The sequence below is a fragment of the Cervus canadensis genome, chromosome 18 (genome assembly GCF_019320065.1).
Source record: "Cervus canadensis isolate Bull #8, Minnesota chromosome 18, ASM1932006v1, whole genome shotgun sequence".
NCBI lineage: Eukaryota > Metazoa > Chordata > Mammalia > Artiodactyla > Cervidae > Cervus > Cervus canadensis.
In genome coordinates this window covers 45,807,045-45,832,085 of record NC_057403.1, presented here as the reverse complement: position 1 = coordinate 45,832,085, position 25,041 = coordinate 45,807,045, and the positions used below count along the sequence as shown (strand labels likewise).

General features: G+C 44.8%; 1 long non-coding RNA gene across 1 annotated transcript in view; it reads left to right on the top strand.

Annotated features, from left to right (window-relative positions):
* The window catches only part of LOC122421572, a 41,699-nt gene extending 22,404 nt beyond the window's left edge, over nucleotides 1–19,295 (top strand). The window contains exons 2-3 of the long non-coding RNA XR_006263518.1: nucleotides 11,203–11,257; nucleotides 19,057–19,295. This is a non-coding gene — a long non-coding RNA (uncharacterized LOC122421572). The remainder of the gene's footprint in view (nucleotides 1–11,202; nucleotides 11,258–19,056) is intronic.
* The last annotated feature ends 5,746 nt before the right edge of the window (nucleotides 19,296–25,041 follow it).

Sequence of the window (25,041 nt, the reverse complement as noted above, 5' to 3'; positions counted from 1 at the left end):
AAAATGGGCATAATAAGGGTACCAACCTGAAAGGGCCTGGCAGGCTGCAAGCTAGTATCTGATGTTATTCTTTGTAATGGGTTCATAGGAGGGGGAAGAGAGTCAAGGATCAGGCTCAGGTCCTGAGTGCACTATATCCCTCAGTCTCGGAGAAATTACTTCACCTATTTGACCTGTTTTGTCATCTGTAAAATGGGCTATCATTGCCTACTTTCCTGGGCTGTTAGGAGGGTCAAATAGTGGATAAAAGTCATGGTGTATAGGAGTAGAGCACAGAAATTAGTTTATATATGGAATAATGGTATCTGCATCTCTTGAGGACCCCAAGCATGATGTCACGGGTTGAAGATAGGTTGAAGAGGACCTTGCTCCCATCCAAACTTTGAGTCAAAATTACTCAAAATTGTGCAGGCAGACTACATGGGCACTGACTTTTACCAAGCAGTGCAGGCATTCATCTTGGGCATCCAGTTTTCTGCCAAACCATAAGGCTCTGTATATGGACATCTGACTTTTGTGTGGGAATCGGGACCTTTTTCATTTCTGTATGCTCTGTGCCTAACACAGTACCTAGTAGCATTGGTGATGTTCAAGAAATATTTATTGGTTGCCTGAATCAATGGATGAATAGATACTGAATCACATCATAAATTTATTTCTCTGCCCCCTGGGCAGAGTAGAGAGTTGTAGAATCCTGGTCCCTCTACAAATGGTGAGGACAATTGTTGTATAGTACAGATGGGCTTTGGAGTTAGAACCACATTCAAACCTTGGTTTTGCCATGTCCTAGCAATTTGAACTTCAGCTTAAGAAAATTTGCTGAACCTCAGTTTGCCTCATCTGTAAAATGGGGATAAAAATACTGCCTCCTTTATAAGGTTATTATGCAGATTGCTGAAACTTGTACCTTCCAGTGCCTGCAGATTCCCACAAGGAAGGTAGAGAAATTAAAGTGGAACTTCTTCCTTCCCCTCCACCCTTCTTCCTTAATCATTACACAGATTATAGGGATATTTCAGATCTGGTCCATTCCCAAGCCCCAGGAAGTGATTCTGATTCTTTATCTCACTGTGGCATTGATGCTTTTTATTCTGTTGAAGGCATCGATATTCGTTCAATAGTATAAGTCTTAAATAAGCATCTAAATGACATATTACAGATGATGAAAGTCATTTCCTCACAGAAGATTATCTCACATGATCATGTTTCCATCGTTATCTGGAGCCTCTGTAGTTGGCAAATCTCCGGAGCTACTTAAATGATAACATTAGTTCTAATACCATGTAAAATGACTAGTTCCTCAGGGTAGGTTTATTTTTAATAGTGTATGTCAGCAGCAAATAGCTCAGAAGACCCCAGAGGAAAAAATACAGCTCCTGCTGGCAGTGAAGTGATGATATAGATATATTTAATATCTATATTAAAAACCTTTTAGGCGCCGTGGTGATATTGAATGGGATAGTAAGACATATGCAGGCAAAATCCTGTGCTGTTTATAGGGCATGATGCAGTGTGCATTACAGGTACCTTTGAGGTTGTTCAAAGTCAAATTTGGGCTTCAAAACTCTTTGACAGACATAACCCTCAGTAGTAAAATACTCTTAAACACAAACTGAGAGAAAAAAAAAAAAAAGACTTCCTTTTTTCCCACTCCTTGAGTCCATTGATAAGTTTGCTGCACTATTAAAATGTTTAATCACTTGCCTCCAGCAAGAGAAACCTTCCATCTGAAGTTGCAGTTTATTAGAGTGCCCAGAACACACTTGCTGTTCACCCAAAAGATGGCTGGGGGGATCCTTAGAGGGAAAAGAAACCACAAGTTCAAATGAAGCATAGAGTCACAGATGAATAGATTGAAAACCAACATTGTTTTGAAGTCAGTGTCAGGGGAGATAATGTCGAACTTGCACCCGAGTTCCTAATCTGAAAGCACAGGGTTGAGTCACGGGCGGCAGCAGCTTAGGTCCAGCCTAGGCTGCAGCCCTGGGACTGCTGCTGGGACCAGACGTGTACCAGGGGGGGCAAGGGGGCAGCAGGGGATGAGGCTGCATGCTGGGGGCCTCTGCCTTCCCAGAAAAGGCACTCCTTTCTGCTCAGGTGCAGTTTCAGCTACACACACCATCCCTTCCTTCTGAGCTTCATAGGAGCAAATCTCACTCTAGCCTTTCAGACTTAACCAAAGGCAAACTGAATTCTGGGGCAAGGGGATCCGCCTGAGGTAGTGACTGCCATCAGACTATGAACACCGCGGCTGTCTTAGGGCCAGTGAGGCATAACACCATGGACCTCGCCCTTCGAGGCAGGGGGGTGGAGGCCCTTTGGATGAGCACAAATAATTAACCCCTTCTAGTAAGCGGTCATTCCAGACTATGACTCAAAGGACACCTAAGAGGTAATGAGTCAACTGAGAATCATGAAGTCATGACTCTAAAAATTGATGAATAAGGATATAGGGAATTCCTGGATCCTTGGCTATCCAAATAGCTAAAATTCATTTTAAAAGTCAGACAGTCATATCCCAATCTGGTTTATGAGGAATAACAGGTATTCTCGCAAGAAAGGGTTACCATAACCCGATATATCTGGGAGATATATATCGTGATGAGTCACATGGTCTATCAATCACTCTGATATGTCCTGAAGTGAAAACCTCCCCAACAAAATGGGTTTCACTCTGCTCAATTAGTGTTTCCAAAAATTATTTGGCTATGCATTCCTTTCTTCACAGGATGGCTAGCATCATTTTACTCTTATGAAACCTAGTTTCAGAATCACTGTGTGATGGGCAGAATTCTAAAAATGCTCCCCCTTTGCCAAGACTTTCTTCTTCTGGTTATTCAATCAAACCCTAATGCAGATAGTGCTGTGAAGGGATTTCACAGGTGTAATTAAAGTCCTACCTACACTGACCTCATGGCAGGGAGATGATCTGGGTGGGCCTGACATAATCAGTTGAGTCCTGGATTGAAAGAGTGAGAAGGCTTGAAGTTCCATCACTTCCTGGCTTTGAAGTTGAAGGGACCACATGGGGAGGAACGTGAATGACGTGGAGAAGCTGAGAGTGATCCCCAGCTGACAGCCAGCTGAGATATGGGGCATCACACCTGTAGCTACAAGGAATGGGATTGTGCCAACAACCTGAGTGACACTAAAAGCAGATTCTTCCAGTCAGAGCTCCCAGACAAGAGTCCCACTTGGCTGACACCTTGATTTTGGCATAGAGAACCCAGGTGAGCCCACCCCAACTTCTGCCCCACAGAACAGTATGATAATAAATGAGTCTTGTTTTAAGGCACTGTTTGTAGAAATTCATTCTTGATTTAGTGATAAAAAACAAACACATGCTGATTCAGAAAAATCAAAGCAGAATTAATTGCAGTCCACTCTTCCCTATCCCATTACATTTATAAGGTGTCTTGCATGCGTGCTAAGTCACTTCGGTCGTGTCCGACTCTTTGCAACCCCATGAACTGTAGCCCACCAGGCTCCTCTGTCCATGGACTTCTCCAGGCAAGAATACTGGAATGGGTTGCCATGCCCTCCTCCAGGGAATCTTCCCAACCCAAGGATTGAAGCTGTGTCTCTTATGTCTCCTGCATTGACAGGCATGCTCAGGTTCTTTACCACTATCGCCACCTGGAAGCCCATAGGGTGTCTTACACATAGCAAAACATTTTCATCTAATCAGGTCCTACCAGTGATGAGTAGGGCAGGTGTCTCCATTTTTTACAGGCGATTGAAGAACTTGCCCAAGTCACTCAGCTGGTAAATGCACGCAAGATGACTTGAAGGGGGCTATTTGTGACTTAGGGTTGAGGTGTTCCTTTACTTCCTCCTTCTTTCAAATCGGAAAAATGTGAGGAATGGGAGACATTGCAGTTGGGAACTTGCAAAGGAAGATGAAAAAAAAAAAAAAAATTCAGAGAACACGTCAGACAAAGGGTTTGACTACTTTGTCAGGGAGGTCTTTGCTTTCGTCCCTTGTCTCTGACCAGAAAAGCATGTTAGAAAATGGACTCACAACTGTGAGCCAGTGGCAATGTGATGGGGCAGGGTGCATGGAGGCTTCTGGGAGTGGACAGCAGGGATGCTTTATTTGGATGACTAAGGGCAAGACACACAGGCCTATAATATTGAGAGGAGCAGTGTCTGCAGGCTGACCTCCCAGATGGGTGGTTTGCCGAGGTGGGGCTGTCAGCATAAACAATCTGCTTTCTCTGCCACAAGTAGCATTTCTACCTGTGCTGCCCACAGCCCTCCAAAGGGCCCCTAACTTAGCATTATGGAGCAGAGAAGTCACCCAGCACCACTTCCTTGGAAGTCTACATGGAGAGCCTAGGGTTCAGGAAAGTGACAAGATTCCTTCAAGGTCACAGGTGCCCTGACTTGCCATTCAGGGATTCCCCTCACACACACCGCCCCCCCCCTCCAATACTTAGCCATCTTTTCACAGCAGTTGTCCATGATGGTTAATGATCACTTCCTGATGAACCAGAGTTCCTTACTAAGCAAATGTAGTGTGTGTGTCTCGTGTCCAGCATGAGTCAGGAGTGCGTTAGTGTTTACTTTTGTGGTAATAATAATAGACTCCAATGCTGATAGAGTGCAGACCCACTGCTGGATACTGTCTTGAAAGGGCCTCTAGTTCACTCATTTCATCTGAACAGCAAGTCCATGAGGTCTTGGGGAAGTCCTCGGAGCTCTTAACAAATGTTTCTGGCCAGAGGTGGGCACAGGTTTTGTAGAACCTGGAGCTTATGTGATTTGGCAGTGGCTTCCCAGATGTCTCAGCAGGTAAAGGATCCAACTGCAATGCAGGAAACATAGGAGACGCAGGTTTGATCCCTGGGTCAGGAAGATCCCCTGGAGAAGAAAATGGCAGCCTACTCTGGTATTCTTGCCTAGAAAACCTGATGGACAGAGGAGCCTGGTGGGCTATAGTCCAAAGGGTTACAAACAGTCCGCCATGACTAAGCATGCAGGCATCTTCAAGAAAGGAAATCCAAAGTTACCAGAACAAAATTAGGTACCGAGTCCTGGAAGGCACCCCCAAAAGAGAAAGGCTCTGAAGTATCATGGTAAATCTGCCTCGAGTTCCCTCTTCCTCCTCAGCAAACATCAGGGCTGTCTCTTCCCACCCCCATGAAGTTAGCCAGGCCACGTGACCTGCATTGGTCAATGTAATGTGAATAAATTTCACATGTGTCTCTTCCAAGAGGAAGTTTTGAGAGTCAGTATGTGATTCCCCACTTTCCTCCCTGACCCTGACATTCACAATCCCTGGACAGATGATGGGGGTGTGTGCTAAGATGGACCCTCGTTTGCCCTGGGACTCCAAGTCATTACGATGTTTACAGCATCCCCTCTCCGTCCCCTGCCCTTGTCAACCCGCGGTAAACATAGAGCATAAGTGAGAAATAAGCTTTTGTTATATTCATTCCTGCAGATGTTGGAAAAAACAATTTTTTTTTTCTTTTAATCACAGCATACCTAGCTTAACCTAACTGATACAGGTAGAGGACTCTTGTTCCCATTTTCTGGAGGAGGAACTGAAGCACAGGAAGGTTTAGTCACTCACCCAAGATCACACAGCTAGTCCGCGGTGGATGGGGGTCAATGACTCTGTTCCTCAGTGACACCAGGGAAGGGTGGGTCCTTTTGTGCGCTGATGGTGTTTGTCCCATCTAGAGGCTGCTACTCAGCTCCAGCTGATGGTTGTAAAAGAGGAATGTGAGTCAATTGTTGCCAGATCTTCCGATTTTTTGTTTTTAAAGAGAGGTTGTAAATCCAGAGTTTTAATGTGAAATCCTGATTACTATACGTAGGCAGCTGATTGAAGTGATTTTCTTTTTTTGAACATGGCGAGATCAAGACATCAGAGGGCTTGATTTTGTTCACCAGTGTGAGACCTTCCAACCCTAACCTCCAACTTCTCACTAAAAACCAAAACAAACAAACAAAACAGAAAGCAACTGAAAATTCAAGCCAGTAACAGGTATGTGCTAAGTGACAAAGTCAGGATTGTAAGTTGGGCAGGGAAAGCCAGAGAGAAAGGGGGTGGGAACAGATGCAGTGGTCTAAGAAGCCTCCAAAGAGCTGATAAGGCCAGGCAGGGAGGGTTGCAAGCAGATGTTTGTGTCCAGAGAAGAGAGGTCTCATGCAGTTAGATGACTGAGCTTGGGTTTTTGTTCCTGGAAGTAAAGAAAGTTCACATATATTTTTCAAGGACTTAAAAACATAGAAAATGAAAAAAAAACCCATAGAAAATGTTTTGTTAGGGTTATTCAAAGTTTTCTAGGAAGCCACTATCCTTAGACACAAATTTACCTCCAAGGAAACACACATCCTTCTATGTGGTGAGTACCTGGGAGCTTGACTGTCAACGTGAGCCTGTGAGATGGAGCAGGATGTGACCAGGGGTCACTGAGCCGAAGAGAGAAGGGACTTCCTGGAAACAGAAGATCCGCTCGGACCCAGTGGTCCTTCATAAATCCCTGATGAGCCCAAGGTATTTCCATCTGCCTTGTTTTTTCTTCCGCCGTTTGTCTGTGAGGCTCAGCACGTTCGTGGTGAATGAAAACAATGAGCAGTTAAGAAGGTCATGTCCACGAGACTTTCAACACGAAGGCTCTGACAAGGAAGGTCAAGGTCAGAAGAGAATAGTGTGCGTTCAGAACATCTGACCTCATGCATTGACCTGCAGGTCCCCAAAGCACAAAGGGGAGCATGAAAGGCATTAAGAATAAGTGGACCCCCAGTGGAAACAGAATCTTGGAGGCCAAGATTTGGAAAACCGAGTCCCACAATGAAACAAGCCCCTTTGCATGACTTCTCAGAACTTTAATAAGCCTGAGCACCATGTGCTTTCGACAGAACAACATGGCACCCTGCTTGGCTGGGGGACCCCTTTTTCTTCACCCTGAATCTCTTGGGAAAGAACGTGACAAGGAGGTTCTTGGAGACATGCTGGCTGGTTTTTCCTTGGTGGCTTTTTCTCCTCACCTCTCAATATCCTAGCCTCTTTCTTTCCAGGTTTCTTTTAGAATGACAATTTTCTCTTTTCCTGGTGGTGGCTCAGACAGTAAAGAATCCGCCTGCAATGCAGGAGACCTGGGTTTGATCCCTGGGTGGGGAAGATCCCCTGGAGAAGGGAATGGCAACCCTTTTCAGTATTCTTGCCTGGAGAATCCCATGGACAGGGTAGCCTGGGGAGGACTACAGTCCATGGGGTTGCAAAGAGTCAGACGCCATTGAGCAACTAACACTTTTTCTCTTTTCAGGAAATGGGTCATTTCTACTTCTCCTACTTACCTCTTAGTTTCAACAAGTAGGTGGTGCGGTGGAGACTGGGGCGGGGTGGGGTGGGCAGCAGGTCCTTGCATATGAGTCCCGGTCACTCTGTGTTCTGGGGACTAGCCCTGTTCTCCAAGGACTGACTTTCACAGTGGGAATTTCCAGCCCACAGGAGACAGAGAAGGCAAAGGGACAAAGCATTTGGGAGGTAGCAGCCTTCAAAGAAACACTCCCTCTGCTTGGGGACACGTACTGGGGAAGGAGGAAAAGGGAGAGGAGGCGAGAGAAACCCCTGAGTGGCTGACCCACAGGGGCCCCTTTTATGGCCTTCCTGTTTATGGCTGAGAAGTAAACAGCCTGGGAGCCAGGTCGTCTCCTACGGCAGCTGGGGCACGGCTCGAGCTGGCTGGGGACCCTCTCTTTCTGGGTGGCAGTGGGCGGGGAATCTGCCAGTCACGCGAGTCTCGGAAGACTTGTTTTTTTTTTTTTTAAACCAGCATCTTGGGGCATTTTCCCTTGAGCTCACACCATCTGCTTTACCCTCCTCATTGGTTCTGCACCTTTCCGGGGGGGTGGGGGGCACAGCTGGGAATCTGTGTGTGCAAGCAAGGGGTGAGGACCCCAGCTGTGACACTTGGCAGCTGTGTGACCCCAGGCGAGCCCTGCACCTCTCTGAGCCTCTTTTGTAGCCGGGTAGGAGGATGTGGGGACTGCCTGTGAACGGCACTGACAACTTGCCTGGCATGTGGTAAGTGTCAATACACCATTTACTGCTCCCCTGATGATTTCAACTGCCCTCCTGACTAAGCCCCCAGGGCCTTAGCTGACGGGAGGGGGTGGGGGGGCTGGGGGTGGGAGGAGGGGTCAGGCCCACCTCTGAGAGGGTCCCGGGCCTCGGTCCAGACAGCCGCTCTCTCTCTGGATCAGAACCTGCGGCACTTTGCCTCCTGAGAAATGCGGGCTGTGATGGAAGACGAGATGGTGCCCCAACTAAGATGAAGAACACGGTGCCCGGGGCACAGCGGACACCAGGAGAATCAATAAACTATAATTATCTAGAACGGTGTCCGTGGGAGGTGTGGAGTCCTGTGGATAGAGAGAGACAGAAGAGGGGGCGAGAGCAAGACACAGGCGCACATCCTGAGAGATGCAGAAGACGCATGCGCCCAAGGAAGTGAAAGCTAGAGGGGAGAAGCAGAATGGGTGTGATGTACACAGACCCCCCTCCCCCATCACACCCCATCCTTGCTGATGGGCCTGGCAGAAGGCACAAGAGCAGGTCTCTCACCTATTTAAATAGCCCTCAGCTTTTTAAGTTCTCCAAGTCCTCAGCCATATCAGTTTTTTTGCATTACAAGAAGAATATCAGAGCCTCGATATTAGAATGGATTCCACTGACAAGATCGAATCCATTCATTTGATTAGGCTGAGATGCGACGTCAATATAGATTGCAATATATTGCTTTAGAAACACGACTTTCACATCACCGGGGGCTTCATCATCCCTGAGTTTACCGCTGTCCCCTGGGCCCATCGCTCCACGCGGCTTTTGATCCAGCACTTCTGGAACTGATGTATGAGACTGTCGCCAGGAGTTGGTGTACCCCCTGCTGTCCTGAGCTCTGCCGCGTTGCCGCTTAACCTGATGTCGTGTGAAGCCCTCTTGAAAAGTTGCCTTTTCTGATCCCCAACACTGAGGTCTCACCACTCCCCCGCCAGAAAGGATGATTGAATCTGTGTTCCTTTTCTTGGTCCCATTTGATCTGGGAACCTAGTGGCCTTTATCAGCACACAACTGGCCTAAATTGAAGTCATTTGGGGTTGGTGTGTCTTCTGAATGTGTTAGAGATGGTCTCATAGGAGGCATGCTTTGGTGACACTCAGAATGGCAGAGTCCCTCCCCATGTCCTTTTTTAAGGTTAGTATTTAAAAAAACAAACAAACAAACACACATGCAAACTAGTTTTACTCTGGGCTTTATTGTGTGCCTGGCACCGGTCTAAGCATTTTACAAGCATTATCTCAGTCAGCGCTTAATCTCAATGGCACCGATAGCAACTATGTCTTTCCTCATTTGTGGGAGCTGTTTCTTCCCTCCCTGTCACAGAGCTCACAGGTGCCCAAGCTTAGTGGATGCCCAGGCCAGCCCGGAAGCCCAGGGCCATCACCACCTTTCCCAGAGAGCCTGGACAGATTAACACCCAGGGCCTCACAGCTCCCCAAAGTGACCAGACGGGGTTAGATCGGGTCCCCCACCTCCCAGAGAAGTTGATGTGAAAATGAAGGCCACACAATAAAACCCAGCCTGCACTGGGTGTCTCCAGGATGGTCCCACACGTGCCCCCGTCTCCTTCCTATCTCCCACCACCTTGAAGGATGCACACAGCCTTTCCAGCTCTAGGGGACACATGGCCGCCCAGGATCCCAGGAGGCAGGGACACAGGGCTCCTCTGAATTCTGCCTTTTCATTCTGGATTAGGGGCGGGGGGGTGGGGGTGGGGGAGCACCATCCAGAAAGCTCCCTCTGGCTTGGAAGCAGAAGGAAGAAACCTGTGTGTGTCCACTTGGCCGAGGGACCCTCGGTGAGAAGACTTCCTGGGTGTGGGGTGGCCGTTCGGCACAGGCGCGCACACCTTTCAGCTCGTGCAGACGAGTGATGGACCCGGCACAGCTGCCCGCTTGGGTTTCCCTCTCGTCGCCCAGCTCTCTAATCACCCAGCGCAGCCTCCGCCTTCGGGAAAGGAGAATGTGCTTTTACTGTGTTTCTTTCTCTCTTTTTTTGTTATTTCAAATTGACCTGGGGCAAAGTGCTGCAGGGAGTTTCCCTTTATTCCTATCTTTTCTTTTTTGTTTTGTGTCCCTTTCAACTGCATACAACTGTTGGAGAGTTTAATTTGGATACAATGAAGGCAGATACCAGAAACACAAATTACCTTCAAGACTCTGAGCTTTGAGAATTGGTTAGGATTCTTTCCCCTTTCAAAACTCAGTGCAACTTTTCTACTTAGTAACTTATTCTCTTACCTTGATAAGAGAAAGGATGGCTTAAAAAATAAAAAAGAAGTGTGTCCGTGTGTGTTTTCTACTTTGATGAAAAGAAAAGCAGAAACATAGAATGATAGTCTGTTAAGAAGCAGGCTACCTAATTTATCCTTCCCCCAAAACCCCTTTCCGTTTTGGTAACCATAAGTTTGTTTTCTATGACTGTGAGTCTCTTTCTGTTTTCTAAATAAGTTCATTTGTATTATCATTTTTTTTTATTCCACATATAAGTGATATCATGTGATATTTGTCTTTGGCTAACTTTATTTAGTATGATTATCTTGAATTAGAAAGTTGGACTAATATGTACACTACAATGTATAAAATAGATAAGCAACAAGGGAACCATACTCAATAATTTGTAAAACTTATAAGGGAAAAAAATCTGAAAAGGAATACACACACACACACACACACACATATATATAACTAAATCACTGCTCTGCATACCTGAAACTAACACAATATTGTAAATCAACTATACTTCGATTTAAAAAATATTAAATTCACCAGATGAAAAAGAAAGACAGAAACAGGTTTTCTGCTCAACAAACATTACCCTATGTGTTCCTTACAAGTAGGGTTCTTTACAACCAGGGCTGGCTTTCTCCAGTTTCATCAACTTCAAACTCAAATCATGCTGACTCTTAAAAGACATTCAGGACTACAAATGTGAGACTTTACAAAAGGCTTAAAACACATAAAGGATGTGAAGCAGATTCTCTTTAAACTCAAGTTGCATGAGGTAGAGGAAAAATTTCCACAAATTCAGCCCATGGGTTTCTGTTTTATTGGGGGAGAAAGGGCCATCTGTGTCACCCTAAGCCAAGGAATCATTTTCATTAGATGTTTTTGTACTTGCTTTAGATGCGTGGAGAGGTTTGGAAGCTCTAGGAGAAGAAAGATGTTGGGAACAAATAACGTAAGTAATTACTGTCTTTTTTTCCGACGTAGATTTTGTCTTTCCTTCTTCTGTAGCTCCCCGCACCCCCCAGGCTCCCCTTCCGCCCCCTGCTCTCCACCCCATTCCTGCTGCCCCCTCGGACCAAGGCCAGATGCTTGCTGGCTTGGACTCCCACAAGCGGTTTGATGGGGGGAGCTCCGGGAGTCATGGAAGACTGGGGGAGCAGAGCAGTTGCATTAGCAGAATTGGGGGCTGAACTGCAGCCAGAGGCCACCAGGCCAAGGGGATGATTTTGCTTGGAGGTACCAGCTACTTCTTTCTTTTTCTAATAATGAATTCAACATCCCAACCCCAGCAGACCCTCCCACCCAGGACACCTTATGAAACAATTATGTAAACTAGGCTGACTGCAGCTGTGAGTTTTTAAGTATTTAGAGACTTTGCTTTCCTTCAAAAAAAAAAAAAAATGAATTTGATATCAGCTTTTTGTGGAGGCAGGCAGGAAAGACCCATTAGGAAGGATATTGTAACTCCTGCCAAAAGTTGTCTCCCACTGTGTGGTTTTCTTATTGGATTGCTTATTTTCTCTCTCTTGCTACACTTGACTCTCTTTCCCATGCTTAAATGTGTATCTTAGAAGGACTTTGCTTTCTACTTTGCTCTTCTTTCTTCCACCTCAAGATTTTGAATCTCTGCTCAAGGGCTCAGAAATCTTTACCACACGAGGATGTGTGCATATATTCTCGCTGGGGGATCCTGGTTTCCTCTAAAGCCCCCCCCCCCCCCGCCCCCGCTGTATTCTGTCCCTCCACCCCATCCCCTTGAAGTTTACATCTGGGTGGCTCTGATGCAAGATAAAGATTCCAAGGTCTTGGCAACTTCCTCAAATGTCTCCATCCCCGCGCACCCCAGGGTTTCTTACTGTTGTCTCTATTAGCATGGACCAAATGTCCTGCTTTGCGGGCTGATTTATGGTTGCATTAGGGAAAACTCCACAGAGAGTGTAAAATACACTGTCCCATGTCCGGGCCAGAGCTTCCGTGTTATCGGTGATTGCAAGTGCGTTTTATAACCCCAGTGCCAAATCGAAATCAAGGTGATTTGCGCATCAATCTCCTGGATAAAATCAGGGCATGCTCTATTGTGGTTTGACCTTCCTGGTGCCTTTGGCTGGTCCGCCTTGTCTAAGTCCCTTGGACAATTACCCAGGGACGGTTGGAAAATGCAGAAATAATGGCCAGGGCCGGGATTACCAGCTGTATCAAAAGGCTTAACTGCTCACCCCAGAGACTCCTGAGCGCCAGAGAAAAAACCCCTAAGAGGAGGTTTGCATTCTCTTTAACGGATTGCAAGCTGCAGGTGGGGAGGGGGAGAGCCTTGGGACTGTCTTCCTGTGCATTTAGTCAGTACCCCTGAACCCTACAGCAAATGGAGAAAGCAAAACTTTGAAATTTATAAAAAAACCAGCAGATAATTGGGCCTCAGAAAGCCAGTGAAGTCCCTTATTTATAATCCCAAGATCTCCTTCAAATGTAGGCCAGGGAAGTAATTGTTTTGAAAGTAAATGGAAGATCCGAGATAGGACTGAAATCAGTAGTATCCATCTTGCCACCACCCAAGGTGGGTTCTTTCTGATGATTTAGAAAAATCATGCTCATTTGTTATAGAAAACAAGCAAAAGCTTCCTGAAAAATCTGACCATCCTTTTTCAGTAAAGTTCAAACTTAACCCAAAATGTTGAAGGATGCGCTCACAAGAGTAGGGTTGAAGATCTTTTGAGCAAAGATGTGGGAAATGGTAGATTTTTAGAACCTGAAAGCTCTGTAGTGATGGTCAGAGGGTATATTTAGGATAAATATTTTTAAGTCAGGGTTTTATGCCTATAATCTAAGTTTCTCAACTTATATTTAGTCCAAACTTCTTTTTAAAGTAATTCCATCTCTTCTGATTCTGCACCCTTTCATAGACCCAGGAGGAAGTTTAGTTGACTCTTCAAATGGTAAAGCCTATTTTGCAAATCCCTTTAAGATATGCTAATGTATATGGGCTGATTATTAAGATAAATACCTTCTGCTGGAAACTGAAGTTAATTATAATATATGTAATTAGTCACTGGTCAGCCTAGAAGTTATAATTTATTGTCCCCTAATTTGCATTTATTATCAAAGATATTTAGTTTAAAGGAATTAAAAAAAAATAGCCTGATTTGAGTGGTTATGGAGATGGTGGGCTTTTAGTAAACTTCAAAACTCTTTTTCTTCTCTCCCCAAACTTTTCTAAACCTATTATATACAATTTCAGGAAATAACACACCAACATTAGGAGATGACTTGTGCTGCTTGATTAAAAAAATCAGAAAGCCATTTTTGTAAGAAAGAACACCGTATTCTCTTCCTAATCCTCATTTTTGGAACACTAGGTAAGCTTGTGTGATAAGAGGGTCCAAGCTCAAGTAGAATTAGGGAGCTTGTGTGATGAGGATGACTTTTGTGTCAGTGTTGATTGGGAGGAGGAGATAAAGGAAAATATTAGATGCTTTTCCTTTCAGATTATAATTTCTTCTAGATAACGTAAAAGAGACCAGCAGTTGGCCGCAGCTACAGCTTTTATATAAAAGGAGACTCTTATGCCACTTCATAAAATATGTTTCCATAAAGCCCCACTGACCTTTCAAACATATTATTTCTGCGATCTTTTATCTGATTCCTGCTCCATCAAGACTCTGAGCTCCCTCTGCCACATAGGACTGACTTTCTGGTGTTCCTTTCCCTCTAAATTAAAGTTTGTGTTGAAGTGGGGCTCCTTGGTACAGAGAGAAAAGGCAGCCCTCATCTCTGTCTCCTCCTAGGAGCCCTCTTGTTTTAATCAAGGAGGCTGCTGATTGACTTGGCAGTGAGTTGGTCTGAGGTGTGTCCATGGCAGAAGCAACACCACTTGAGATATCAGACTTTTCTCTCTTGAGAGGAAGGGACTGTCCATCTAGGCTGATGTCCCTGAGAATATACCTTTCGAGTTTGTGTGTTTTCTGATCCAGAACATCCTTGAGCCGTGTGGACATTGTTTTCGAACTCTCTGAATGCTGACATTCCTTAGAGGTCAGAAATGGGGCTATTTGGTTTCATGACTTTTTATAAATCGAAGGATAGTTGGTTTATAATGTTGTGTTACTTTCTGCCATTCAGCAGGTGATTCAGTTATACATATATAGGGTTTCCCAAGTTGTTCAGTGGTAAAGAATCCACCTGCCACTGCAAGAGAAACAGGAGACGCAGGTTTGATCCCTGGGTCAGGAAGATTTTCTGGAGTAGGAAATGACAACCCACATATACCATACAGTAGTTGTCTTTCTTTTTGACTTATTTTACTTAGTATGATAATCTCTGGGTCTATCCATGTTGCTGCAAACGGCATTATTTCATTTTTTTAGTGGCTGAGTTATATTCCACACACACCACATCTTCTTTATCCATTCATCTGCCAATGGACATTTAGGTTGTTTCTGTGTCTTGGCTATTGTGAATACTGCTGTTATGAATACTGGGATGCATATGTTTTTGAATTAGAGTTTTGGATCTCATAACTTTTTAAAAGAGTGAAACATGGTCAGATTGGGTGTGACTTGAACTATTCTTTCTGTGGATAGAAATTCTGTTCTCTTATTAAAGGAGAGGTTGGAGGTAAGGATGGTAGACACTTTCTTCTAGGACAAGACCTCAAACTAGCCTTCTGGGTTCCTAAGGGAGCAGCTTTTTGGTTGGTGGGATAAACAGTCCTGAACATCATGAAGCACAGTGGGGCACCTCCCAGTCATTTCTGCAAAGGGCCCCTTGGCTTCCCATCTGCTCAGGAAGCCCTGGTGTGCAGCAATAATCAAGAATGGGATGGGTACAACCAGGGGGTGCATTAACGGCAGAGAAGTTTAAAGCAACCACCAACTAAAAGTTTTCTCCTGGTATTATCACCATGTGTGCTAAGTCGCTTCAGTCGTGTCTGACTCTTTGTGACCCCACGGACGATAGCCCTCCAGGCTCCTCTGTCCATGGGATTTTGCAGGCAAGAATACTGGAGTGGGTTGCCATTCCCTTCTCCAGGGTATCTTTCCAACCCAGGGACCGAACCCACGCCTCCTGCATTGGCAGGTGGGTTCTTAATCACTGCCACAGAGAGTACTTCAGTAATGCACACCTCAGCTCTGCATGGGGGACGGGGGATGATACTGAGTTCTGGTCAGATCCCCATCTCCAGGTCAGGACACCCCCTCCCCAGCCACTGAGAGCATTGGCTGCCAATGGCTCAGGGCTGCCACCTTCCCTGTAAACTTACACCTATTCTTCCCTGAGCAGATCATGGCCAGTAGATAGCCAATTCCCTCGGGGGCAGGTAGCCCTAAGGGACAGTTCACCATTCAGAGTGCCCACCTCCACAGACCATGCTTAGACCCAGCTCCAGACCACAGCCTTGCTCAAAGCCTTTCCTTTCTCCTTCCTGCTCCTTTCACCTCCTCCAAGTACTCCCTCCACAGAGCCCATGCCTTCAGATCCCTTTCTCGGGTGGGGTTTCCAGGGAACCCTCCCTAAGTCATTTGACTTCCAGGCAGGAATGCTCTGCATGACCACCAAACTTGGCCTCTGATTTCCCCAGGTCCAGCTGCAATCCCAAACAGTCCATACTTCTCATTTCTTTCTCTTCGCCTGTAGATGCCAGATGTACTTCCAATACAACTATGCACTTTTCAAGTGCCTGCAGTGACATCCATGGGCCCGGAGAGTCATAGAACCCCATGTTCCCTTGAAGATGCTAGATTTCTTTTCCCAAGGGCTGTTTGAAGGTTGTAACCAGCCTCTGGGAGCAGGATAGCATGAGTTTTGTGGCCCAACAGACCAGACTGCCATTTACTTTATGTACAATAGCAGGCAAGAGGCTTAGGCCAACACCATTCTCACCCAGCTGGTGAGGAGAGCCAGCATGGAAATCAGGAGCTCCATTCCAGAGTCCCTGCTTTAAGCAACTGTTGTGATTAAAGAGTGCAGTGGATATTTGAAGTGCTTAGCACAGTCCCTGACTGCTCCTGAAATGATAGTGATGAAGATGATTATCCGGTTGATGAGATGATGAAGATGATGATGGCAACAAGGTTGAGAGAATATTTGCACATTTAGATAACAGAAGATAAGAGAATGATGGACATCCCATGAATTCTTCCCTGGTTCCTCTTGATGAGAGAAAAAAGAAACCAAAACCTTGGGCCCCTGGAATGAGCACTGGTCTTAGAGTCAGAAGACCTTGGTGTCACATACAGACTTTGGATTGGTTGCCAACTTTGGGAGAATTCTATAAAGTGGGCAGAGATGTCAGGTTTAAATGGAAAGAGATCCTGGGTACAAGGACTTAGCATGGTAGGTATCGAGCTGATGTCTGGTGGCTAGAAACATACCATGTCTTGGGAGAGGATATAAGGTGACTCTGGAGAGAAGCAGTGCAAGGCAGCTCTGTCACTGATGGAGCACCTGCAGTGAGTAGGTCAGCGTACCTAAAGAATTCCTGGGTCTCCAGTGGGTGTGGCTCTGTTGGCTCTTGTGACAAGGACCTGCTGATTTCCTTGACTTTGTAGTGGCCCTTCCTCTGCACTTCAGGGCTCTCTGCTATTCCCAGGTCCTATTTTCACATGTTTGACCTCATCCTGAAGGTAAGCACCCCATACAAATGCCCAGGAAGGCCAGGATTTCAGTCTGTATTATTCATTGGTACACTTCCCATCACCTGACATATACTCAACATTCAAGAAATATTGTTGAGAAAATAGACCTTATCAAGAACCAGGACTGAAGGTGGCAGGAACAAGCATTCCACTAGGAGCCAGGAGGCCTTCAAATGTGTCCTTTCTTGGCTCTGAGGCTTTGGAAGGCCCACCTAAGCCCTGTGGATTTTGTTCATCTGCTACGTCAGTGACTTCAGGTCTACTGAACAGGGTTGGAATAATGCCTATGGAATCTTACTGAGTCTTTGAATTGTAAGAGCTATGAAATTGACTTGAAAAGGACAATTTAAGGAAATGTAGTTAGTCTTAGAATTTACTGAGATAATATTTCTAGAAAATATGCTGCAAATATTTTTCTCTTAGAAATTTAAAAACAACTTTCCAAATAAACTCTTGAATTACAAAGTCAAAACTGAAATAATAAACTATTCAGAAATTAAAGGTACCATGTACCAGATGTGACCTTGGGATGTGGCTGAAGTAGTGCTCAGAGAACAATTTATAGCCTTAAATTGACTTATCAAAGCATAAGATTAAAAATGTGAACATTCAACTCAACAAACTAGAAAATAAACGTGTGAAAGTCGCTCAGTCATGTCCAACTCTTTGCAACCCCATGGACTATTCAGTTCAGTTCAGTCGCTCAGTCATGTCCTACTCTTTGCCACCCCATGAATTGCAGCACGCCAGCACTTCCTGTCCATCACAAACTCCTGGAGTTTACTTGAACTCATGCCCATCAAATTGGACTATACAGTCCATGGAATTCTCCAGGCCAGATTGCTGGAGTGGGTAGCCTTTCCCTTCTCAGGGAAAATAACCACCACCACCAATAACAAGAAAGACACAGTAAACACACACATATACACACACAAAGGAAGAAAAACATTTTCAGTGGAATGTTTTCATAAAAAGTCTTACAATAGTTGAATGAGTTTATACCGGGAGAATTTCTGAAAGTGGTCATGAATTGACACGTTTTCCACTAATCAATAGTTTGCAATTATACATTGCCTTTAAGCAGAATAAGAAGCTTTCTACAGGATATAGCCATTCTTTAATGAGCAGTCATGCTTTATTTTATTTAGATCATCCTTAGAAAAGTGCCAATCAAAGAAGATGGAAGGGACTGTTGTGGATCTGACAGGTCCTAGAGAAAGCAGAAGGCTCATTTGGTCTCTTGACCAAGCAAGGAGCATGTGAAGAAGCATGTTGCTGAGTGATGCACTTTATACAATATGGTAGCAGCATCAGTGAGGCCCTGGAGGCGTGAATATAAAATGCAGGGTCTTGTGGGGAGCGGGGACCCTGAGACACTGGCTGGGATTTCCAGGGAGGTAGATTTCTAGGTATATAGAGGGTCAACAGGCTTCCCAGGTAGCTCAGTGGTACAGAATCTTCCTGCCACTGCAGGAGATGCAGGAGACGCAGATTTGAAACCTGGGTCAGTGAAGATCCCCTGGAGGAGGAAATAATAACACACTTCAGTATTCTTGCCTGGAGAATCCCAGGGACAGAAGAGCCTGGTGGGCTACAATCCATGGGATTGCAGAGTCAGACAGGACTGAGTCGCTGAGAACATAGGCATGCAGAAGGGGAGCAAAGTCCATTTGATGATTCGTCTGATAATTCATAGGAGACCAGACTCTCACCTCCCTAGGGACATCATATCGACTGGATGTTGGTGTCTGGAAGGTACTGGAAAATCCTCTCTGGGTTTTTCTTCTGGAGCAAAGAAGGCCTCACATTCTCAGTTCTTTAAAGTAACACCTGACTCTGGACTCCTTACCTTTTTTTTTTTTTTTTTTTGATGTGGACCATTTTTAAAGTCTTTCTTGACTTTGTTACAATACTGCTTCTGTTTTATGTTTTGGTTTTTTGGCCCGGAGATATGTGGGATCTTAGCTTCCTGACCAGTGACTGAACTCACATCCCCTGCATTGGAAGGCGAAATCTTAACCACTAGACCATCAGAGAAGTCCCTGGCTCTTGTTCTTAAAGCAACTTAAAGAATGGAGTTGAACACCTTGCGTTGATATTTCCTCTGTATTTTGGACAGTGCCTGCACCTTCTCTCCTGCCCAGAGGAAAGAGCCAGGAAATAGGAAGATTTCCAAGCCAAAGTCTGCAACTCATCCATGGGGCTGCAGGATCATGCATATTGCCGACTGAACTCAGGACCACTGAAGTCTCCCATGACCCACAAATGCCTTGAACTAAACATACTGCAGGGATGCTGACATCTATAAACTTATGAGTCCGATGAGGTCTCCACTGATATTAAACCTCTTGAAGCCTTCTTTTGCTCTTTGTGTTTTTTATTGTAAAATGGGCAAAATGATAGTGTCTACCTGTCTTAGTCCTAGTCCATTCATGCTGCTCTAACAAAATATCACAAATAGTAAGGTGGCTTTTAAATAAGCCATTTATTTCTCATAGCTCTGGAGGCTGGAAGTCCAAGGCTGGGGGTCCAGCATGGTTGGATGAGGGCCCTCTTCTGGGTTGTAGATATCTCAATATACACTTATGAGGGTAGAAAGGGACAGCAGAAGTGATTTATCAGGAGGCTGCTCATATAAGGCACTGATACCATTCATGAGGGCTGTACCCTCCTGACTTAATCACCTCTCCAGTGCCTCACCTCCTGATGCCATCACCTTGTGTATACGTTTAGTCAATCAGTCATGGCCGACTCTCTGTGACTCCATGGACTATAGACCGCCAGCCTCCTCGGTCCATGGAATTTTCTAGTCAAGAATAGTGGAGTGGGTTAACATGCCTTCTCCAGGGATTCTTTCTGACCCAGGGATTGAATTTGCGTCTCTTTCATCTCTTGCACTGGCAAGTGGATTCTTTACCACTGCACCACCGTCACCTTGGGGGTTAAGATTTCCACATATGAACCTTGAGGGGACACAAGCATTCAGGTCATAGTACTACCTCAAAGACTGCTATAGGTTTTCCATGAGGAAATTATAAAGCATTTCAATGAATGTCTGGTTTATGCCAAAACTCAAACTAAATGGTGGCTGTCTGTGACTTGCCATTTTTGTGCCCATTCTCTCATTTGGAAAACAGGATAAACAATAAATAACCCTCATACCCTACTTCAGAATGGAATTTAAATATGTAACGTTGGGAATTCCCTGGTGGTCCAGTGGTTAGGACTCTGCTTTCACAACTGTGAGCCTGGGCTCAATCCATGGTCAGGGAACTACGATCCCGCAAGGTGTGCCAAGATAATAAAAAATTTAAAAAATACTTAAGGTTGAGCCATATGAAATTGTCATATTTGATCATTTTTTATCTCTACAAACTGCAACTTCCTGTGTGCCAATCTGATGACATGTGGTATGTCAATTCATATCTATAGAGCCTTATAACCAGTTATACATATGAGTGGTTGCTTCTCTTTCTAGTTCCATTGTGAAACACATCTCAGAAAAATGACAAGACTACACCTATGGGACTTTTTTTCTCTCTTTGTTTCATTTTATAGTCTTCTTCATTTCTCCCCAGAACTTGCCCATCATCATATTTCACAGAACTCTGGAAGGGCAAGCTCTGTTCATCAGAAATATCCCACTGGAGAGAGTAGATTTGTTATTTTCTGTGTTAAGTTGTTAATTGATTTGATAATTGCCTGGGAGACACACACAGACATACACATACACAAAACAAATGTCAGGCCACACACTTTTCTCTCGACAGTAAGATGAAGATGTTTTAGTTATTGGAACTCAGATGTCACCTAGAAGAATAAGAGGAGGTACCGGGAAAAAAAGAGGGGAGTGGAGCTGACAGGGCGGGGGGAGGCAGGCCATCCCTCTTGGTTATCAAGCGAAATGACTCCCCAAATATGACAATAAATCACTGCAGGAATCAATCAGACGGGAGGCCACTGCTCCACACTGATAATGCATCAATCAATATTTAATGTTTACACTTTAATTAATCCACACATGGGAAGCATTCTTTCAGTGACAAAAATAAAGGGATGAGAAATAAAACACCTTTTATATCAAGGAGTGGTGAGGGTACTGCCTATCTGGGTGGCTTTGATTGGAGCTGTCATTGATCACCTTGAATCTCGCCTGCCTCTGAGTCACATTTGGATAGAAAGCTAATATGGGGGAGGGGTCCAGAGGTGTCAGAACCGACCGGGCAGACTGTGACTTCGTCTAAACTGCCGCAGACCATGGATTCCTGAGAAGGCAGAACAAAGCCAGGGCAAATACTGGATTCTACACGCTGGTTACATCTTCTCCCCAGAAAAGATTTCTGTCTGCAGATAGTGATATATAACTCTGGGGGAGGCAGGGTGATCAGGAAAGACATTTTTCCCTCTGTTTTGAAAAGTCCAAGTGTTGTCCTGGACACACAGATTCCAGTCTCAACCCCAGGACTGTTGTTATAACATTCATAGCCCATTAGCATGCTTTCCACAGTCTGCCCTACCTCTTTCAAACATTTAAAAATACCCACACCTCACATTCATTCTAATTCATATACAACTGCATGTGACTCACTTCGAGGTGGGGTTGACTAGTTGATCTCATACTATATTTGGTAGACATTTAATCAAATGTATATTACATTTAGTTTTGTAGATTTCTTTTTATATTTTGGAGCCAATGCCTTTTGTTTTGGGTCTCAAGCATTTTGCAGGCCCTTGAAAAGTACACAGGCTATACATGTAACTGTAGTTCTATTTGAGAAAATGGCTTGGTAGACAATTTAGGATTAAAAATTTTTTTAATTTATTTGGCTGTTGAAGGTGTTGGTTGCAGCACGTGCAGGCTCCGTTGCTGCAGTGCCCAGGGCTTAGTTGCCTCGCGGCATATGGGATCCTAGTTCCCCAACCAGGGATCAAACTTGCATCCCCGGCATTGGGAGGCTCTGAACTGATGGACCACGAGAGAAGTCTGGACAATGCTGGATTTTGACCCTTAAAAATCACCATACGCTAAGTTGCTTCAGTTGTGTCTGACTCTGCAACCCTATGAACTCTAGCCCACCAGGCTCCTCTGTCCATGGGATTCTCCAGGCAAGAATACAGGAGTGGGTTGCCATTTCCTTCTTCAGGGGGTCTTCCCAACACAGGGATTGAACCTGCATCTCTTGTGTCTTCTGCATTGGCAGGCAAGTTCTTTACCACTAGTGCCACCTGGGAAGTCTCAAAAATGACTCAACTTTCCTTTTTGGAGCGTAGGAGCGAAGCGAGGATGTGCTTGAGCTTGTGTTTAGTCACTCAGTCGTGTCTGACTCTTTATGACCCCATGGACTGTAGCCCACCAGGCTCTTCTGTCCGTGGGAATTCTTCAGGCAAGAATACTGGAGTGGGTTGCGATGCCCCCAACCCAGGGATCGAACCCAGTTCTCCAGCATTGCAGGTGGATTCTTTACCGCCTGAGCCACCAGTGAAGCCTAAGAATACTGGAGTGGGTAGCCTAGCCCTTCTCCAGGGGATCTTCCCGACCCAGGAATCAAATTGGGGTCTCCTGCATTGCAGGCAGATTCTTTACCAACTGAGCTAGCAGGGAAGCCCCAAGTGAGGATACTAGATGTAAACAAAAGCAGGAGTCTTGGTTTGAGTTCCCTCCAGAAGTAGATTCTGAGATAAGATTTTGAGAGCAAGTAGTTTATAAGTGAGATAGGGAAGGAAAAGCAGCGAAATAAAAATAGGGTTGTTAGTGTGGGTAAGAGAGACTCGGTCCCACTGAGAACTTGGAAAGTCAGAGCAGAAGAGTCATTTCAGTTAAACCTTCTGGTAGGAGAGAAAGCTCTATTTACCCTCTAACTCCCTGTCTGCTCTTAAGTGAGGGCTGCTTTTGGAGGGATTCACAGCCCACCACTCCCCACTCCCAAGGTCAGATAAAGAGACCCTGAGTGGAGAATCAGGTCTTCTTACTGAGAAGCCTTCAGCTTACAAAGTGGAACAATGGCAGGATATGGACACACACCAACTGTGGCCATTATACCAGGACAGATAAGTAATGCCTGACAAGGATTCTGACTGTAAAATGTAAAAACAAAAATTACAAATGTTTCAAACCAAAACGTTTTAGTAACTCTGTCATCTTCTCAGTAAGTCCAACTCTGTTAAAACTTCTTACAGTTGTAGAAGGCAGCTTGCTCTGCTAGCTGAGCATCAAATGAAGTCATTTAGGGGCTGTGTATGAAAAGTATAGAGTCACACTCACACTAACAGAGGCAAGATGTGCATATTATGTGAGGCATGAAGAAACTGAGGATGACAGTTCTCTTTCTCTACCTCTGCTAAGCTTGATGAGTTGGCTTTCAGCAAAGTCAATTCTTCTATGATGCAATTCCGTATCTATTTACATACTCCACTCCCTAATGTAAGAACCACACTACCCCTCCTATGTCCAACTCAAGCAGGATAAGATGATAGTGGTTCTTTGTGTGGAATGCATATTACAGTTGTCTGATGCTGACTATATTGATTTAATTTTTCCTCTTTTACATTTAAACTATCTGCTCCTGCACCCCAACCTCCCCTGCAATTTACTCAGTGTCCCTCCCCTGTATCTGTCATTGATTTCAACATGCTTCTCATTTGTTGAATAGAATTTAATTTCAAAAGTCTCCCATTACAGGTCCAGTCTGTGTTACTCTGAGTTTGAAAAACTCTGTTATGAGGTTCTTTAGTTTCAGATAATAGAGACAAGCCTCCATTAACTTAGGCAAAAAGAAAAGGAATAGGGAAGGGCAGCTGGCTAGACCCAGAGCATCCCTGGTGATCTCAGCCATGACCTAGCTTTCTCAAGGGCAGCCACACTATGGCCAAACTCCAAACACCTGCCCCTGTGCACCTCTCCTTAAGAATCAAGCTCCTGAGACAGACCCTTTGGCTGACCTTGGTTAGCCTCTGTTCTCTCGGTGGCCAAGACTGAGTGAGGTGGCATGCTGTCTCTTTGCAAAAAGAAAAGATGGATGCTATACCCAGAAGGAGAGGTAAAGTAATACCCAGCGGACAAAAGCAAAGAAGCCATGATGTCTGCCACTGGTTTTGCACCACTTTATATAAAAGAAAACTTTAACTGAAAATGCATGCTTTTTTTATTCCCTCTACTTTTTCTTTTCAATTTTGAAATTAGCATATACACATTCACAAGGATCTCTAAAAGCTCATAGAAGATTAGACGTACAAGAGAGCAAGAGCTGGGAAAGGAAATTGAAATGTTATTGAGCATTGGATACACACCAAGCCCTTTTATATCTAGAAAGTTCTGTTGTATAAGCTCTTCTTTTCCTAGTAAATTTCTTGACTCCTGAATCTTTTAGAACAAAGATGTACAGTATTTCCCTCTTGAGAATTCTTCTATACTCTCTTTAAATTGTTCAAGAATCTCATAAGATTACTTGAGGCCAGAGGTTTCTCAACCTAGGCCAACTTTGCTCTTTCATTCCCCAAGGATATTTGGCAATGTCTGCAGACCAGTTTGGTCATTACTGGGTGAGGGGAGGGGATAAACTGCTATTGGCATCTAATTAGTAGAGACTACAGATGCATCTACACATCTTACAATGCACATGATTGCCTCCTACTGATGTCCTTAGGGCCAAAATTGAGAAGTCACACTTTAACCCAAGGAGGCTGGTTCCAGTACAAACATCAAGCAAAGACAGAATTGACGAGTTAGTCAATAAATTACTGCTAGTACTTATCCTTTGTCGGCAAAGGTCCACATAGTCAAAGCTATGGCTTTTCCACTAGTCCTGTACAGATGTAAAAGTCGGACCATAAAGAAAGCTGAGTACTGAAGGATCAATGCTGTCAAATTGCGGTGCTGGAAAAGACTCTTGAGAGTCTCTTGGACAGCAAAGAGATCAAACCAGTCAATCTAAAGGAAATCAATCCTGAATATTCTTTGGAATGACTGATGCTGAAGCTCCAATACTTCAGCCACATGATGCGAAGACCCTGATGCTGGGAAAGATTGAAGGGAGGAGGAGAAGGAGACAGCAGAGAATGAAATGGTTGGATGGCATCACCGACTCAATGGACCTGAGTTTGAGCA